The following is a 5036-nucleotide window of genomic DNA, read 5'->3' on the forward strand; positions in this document are numbered from 1 at the left end:
AGGAAGGAGACTGACATGAGTTTGTGTGAATGATAGTTGCCACTGTGGAAGGAAGGCTGAGTCTATTCAAGAGTTCTTTTCCTTAAGTAAGCACCTGCCTTTGATTGACAGCACAACCAGGATGGCTTAAGGCAGCCATCAGCACAAAATGCTTACGGTGCATATTGTTTTAAAAAAAGATTAAAAAAAAATATTTTCAGTATACTACTTCCTAATCAAATCTGAAATAGGTGTCAAATTTCACATGAGAGAATTGTTGAAATTAAAAAATTTGCAGCTGAATAATACCTCTATATAGAAATTTGTAATGAGAGAAAAATGAGTATTTTTATCCCAAAGCAGCTCTCACAGAAATTATTATGGTTATAACAAAAATTATCCATTTAAAATTTCTCTCTCTACATTGAGGCTTACAAGGTCACTTAGTCTGTTGTAATATCAGTAATGTTTGTTTACCTCCCCTCCCCAACACATTTGGCTTTGTGCCTCAGTACTATTAAAGCTGGAATGTATTACTACCACGGTGTTGAAATAGTTTTTGTTGTTTCTTAGGACATTCCAATTGGGATTCCATCAAGAGAAAGCTTACATTCATTCCACAGAAACACGCTTTGTTTTCATAAGCAGAATTCAGTTGTTTGCTATTTCTTCCTTCGTTCTTTCCTGGTGAAAATGTCTACATCATTTTTCTGTGTTTTATGTGCAATTTGAGATTGCTAAATAAGCATTTTAGCTGTGCAGCTCAGGCGATAGCTAGGGATATGATTTAAGAAGTCTTCATGAAATTCTCTTTCAGTAGTCATTTTCTCCATTACAAGGGGGATGTTTAAAAAAAAGTTGAACCTGTAACAAATGATATTCCTTTTTCATTTTTCTTCGAAGATGAAAACCTTGTACCTTTAAATAAATTGTTTGGGCCTGGTCACTGCATATCCTGTTTATAATTCATAGTATAGAACAACTGCTGTCAATCTCTTTCTCCTAAAAGACTGTTGTTAAGCATAATGAATGAAAAATAAAAGTGGAATTATTGTGGGAAACTGTGTGAACTTAAAGGTTACCCTTGGAAGAAAATTAGATTTGGCTTTAAGAAGGTCACTGAGTTGAAATACATTTCAATCATTGCATTTCCTACCGGATGCTTCTTCAAATGGAAGAAACTTCTCAGTACCTTCATGGAAAGGAGGTTGTTGTTTTTTCTAGCAGTGCACAAATCATTATTTTAGAATAAATCTTTAAATGTCAGATGCATGTGGCTTGACACTTGGACCTGTAATCAAACATAATGGGAAGCAACTGGTTTACAATGCAAAGCATCTTCAACCTGTACCCCTAAGTGGATGATTACAGGGAGCCACCAAACACACTGGGCCTGATGTGTTCTGAGAGATCTAGATAAAACCAAAGTCCCCGCATGTAGCGACAAGGAGGTTCAAATCCAGAGAGATCTGAAGATTGATAACTTCTGAAACAAATAGATACTCCTTTCCACATGAGAAAAGAGCCTTTGCGTCTCCTCTCTAATGATTACTAAGTACTCAAATGAACAGAGCACTGCGTACTCAGAGAAACTAAGGTCTTGTCTAGATACTGTCAGTAGACAAGGGCTGGAGTTGTAACTCATAGGAATGGAGCTGGATGTCACAAAGTCAAGAGCATCCAGTGACTTTAGTAGAAAGAACTTTAATAATGATGAGGCAAATGACCTTGTGGCAAGCTTTTCCCAATTTGAAATGTTAACAGATTGTGTATCAGACTCACACAGTGATTAGCTCATATAAGATTCTGTGATGTGCTAGTTGAGTATGAATCCATCATCTCACTGGTGAACAATAGAATATGAAATTTTGAAAAATAAGTATTTCTATTTTCATTAAAGGGAAGTTCCTCGATCAGTTTCAGAATGATCCCATTAAACAGCCTCAAACTGCTAAAATGTCTTTGGACCAAGATGAAAGGTTAATTTAATTAGGATGCTGTAATTGGATTCTGATTAAGTCCAGGCTAGTGTTAATTTTCTTAAATTATCCTGTTTAATTCTTTATACTACCTTATGATACTTAATACTGTAGAAAAATAGATTCTGGAAGATTATGGAGTTGTATAAAAAAACATAGACTCTGACATCTGATTTTAAAACTCTCTACTGGCTTGACTGTATTATTACTATTTTTCAAAACTTTAACTGAATGGAAAATTCAATCAATGATCCTGGAAGAAAGTCTCGCTAAACTGAATTTATGCCCCTATATTTTAAATTCTTTCTGATTCTTCGTCCACTGGTAATTATCTCTTTGATATCTATCTAGCCTCAATCACTCTAAGATAGCTGTTTGGTGAAGACAATATTAATAGACAGACAGAATAGTGCATACTCTCATACAGAAGTTCTGGTTCAACCATTGAAATATTTGCTATTCTCCTGCCCCCTACATTATAACCTGTGAAATGGTTATTCTATTTCTCCTGTGAGAACCTAAAAAAAAAAAAACAGGAATCAGAGACTTGCACTAGTTTGTATCCTCTCAGAGAACGAGTATGGAGAACATCCTCCTGGGAACAGGACAAGTAAAAACTTATCAGAAGAGGAGAACATCAAGACAATCTGACAAAAGCCATCTCCTGCTAAACACTGCAGCCTGTGCAAAACCTTCCTTCTTCTTTGTGGTTTTAAGGCATTATTAAACATATAGTCTCTTGCTTTAAGGGAACTCAAACAAATTCTTTTTTTTTTCAAAAAGCAAATCTAAGTTTGGAAAAAAGACATAATACTGCTGGCTGGAAAGCTGATATTGGCTAGTAGAAGCTCTGAAGAGGTTTGGCTTCATTCTAAATAGTTAAAAAGCAATCATTTTCATTTTACTAATGATATGACACATGGAGTTTGAATGTGTATATGGGAGAGAGAGAGAGAGAGAGAGAGAGAGAGAGAGAGAGAGAGAGAGAGAGAGAGAGAGCAGAGGCAGGTAGCGAATTTGGTAGGGGTAATAAGGGAGATGCAGGTAGAAGATGGGATCTGAAGATGATCAAAATATATTGTATGAAATTCACAAAAATTCAATTTAAAAGCAACAAAAAATACACAAGTAAGGACATGGTGATATAGGCGAGGACAGCAGCCAGCCACAGAGCTTCTTTGTACTGGACTCATTTCTCAGCCAAATGCAACCAGTTGTTGGGAGAAAAAGGTCCCAATTCATTCTGATGAAGAAAATACTCATTTAAAAAAATCAGATCTGTGCAGAATTTCTCTAAAGAACGGGAGCATATTTTCAACTTCATGTATACATTTACCATGACATCACATGTCTCAGACAGGACTTTGAATGTCAACTTTCTTTTAAGATTGTTGGTGACAGTTCTTGTTCTCAGAGTTCTCGACAGAAACTTTAACAACAAACATTTTTTAGAAATGTAATGGTAACGACTGATGTTAAAAAATAATTTTCAGTTTTCGTATGTTGCTATCCTTTGCTTAGATTCAATACCATAATAGTTCTGTTGATGAAATAGCACTATAATACTTCCTACTATTTCTAAGGGTAGGTGCTCCAAGTAAGGTCCAATACACAGTAAGGTTGTCTAAATAGGTTTCAGTGACTTTGTGCCTGTGCAAACCTATTCCTTATTCTGGCATGATTTCTAGGAGAGGTCTCATGGCCAACTAGTTAGCAGGGATGGTTTGCTTGTTCATGGGATTTGGGAAGGGAAAGTGCTAGACAGAAGATAATAGGAATATGTGAAAGTTGGGGAGTGACTCAACTGAGAAGGTCTAACCTAAATAATAGTAGAAGACCCCAGGCTGGGTGGAGGGTGATTAGGTATCTATCGGTGACAGGAGTAGTAAGATCCCTACTCCTTTTCTCCCAACATGCCAAAATATACTTTTAGAAGCATTAACTGATACATGGTTTCCTGCTTGCTTGGTAGTATGATTCAAGAGAAAAATATAAAATCTCATCTTATTAACTACATATTAACTACAGAATTTAACTTTGTCCAGATTCATTCTTTCTCTTTCTTTCTTTCTCTTTCCTTCTTTCTTTCTCCCTTCCTTCCTTCCTTCTCTCACTCTCTCCCTTTCTTTCTTTCTTTCTTTCTTTCTTTCTTTCTTTCTTTCTTTCTCTCTCTCTCTCTCTCTCTCTCTCTCTCCTTTCTTTCTTTCTTTTTGGTCATTTTGAGATAAGTTTCCCTGTAGCCCCAGCTAGCCTGGAACTCACTATATAGACGAGGCTGGCCTTTAACTCACAGAGATCCACCTGCCTCTCCTTCCTGGGATTAAAGATGTGCATGACCATGCCCTGCTCAGAATTATTTATTTAAGAGCCTGTTTTCAATATTTAACCCAATGGCAGAAGAAAACCCAATCAATCTAAAGATTCCCTACCCCAAATACTTGCTAAATGAAAGAGATAAAAATGTATTTCTTTCTTTAAGATTTTTACATTGGTTTTTGGAAAGATACATGCAGCTAACGTCATTCTAAGGAATTTTCAAACAACTTTGAATTTATGTCTTTAGCTAAAGAATAAGAATGTGCTTCTTTCTGTACTTTTTCACTTTATTTTTATAAAAGAAATGTGATATGAAAGAAACGAACCTGACATGAACTTCTGAGGAACCCTAGACACGTAAAATGAAGTTCATGTTATTCAGCACACATAATTTTTTTTAATGTACATTTCCCTAGAGTGTAGGAAAGATGGGAGAGAGAAGACCCAATGCTGACCAATGTCTGATTCTCAGAGCAATAATCTTGCAACTAGCATTCAAATTTTCTTGAATTTATTATTGCACTGGTTGAAATGGAAACTTTGGTAGAAAAAAGAATGAAAATAGCATTTGTATCGGCTGTGCCTGATAACTTTAATCACTGTTAGATCTATCTGGGCCTTGTGGGGTTTTTTTTGGCTAGGCCCAAGCTCAATATAGCATTTGCTGTATTGATTAAATATTATAACTAATTCTGAAATGCAAGTAATGTTATCAAAATGGAGTCATCTAGGTGCAAGTATTAAGTTACCAAGTTGGGTAAT

The sequence above is a fragment of the Nannospalax galili genome, unplaced genomic scaffold, assembly GCF_000622305.1.
Source record: "Nannospalax galili isolate Female #2095 unplaced genomic scaffold, S.galili_v1.0 scaffold257, whole genome shotgun sequence".
NCBI lineage: Eukaryota > Metazoa > Chordata > Mammalia > Rodentia > Spalacidae > Nannospalax > Nannospalax galili.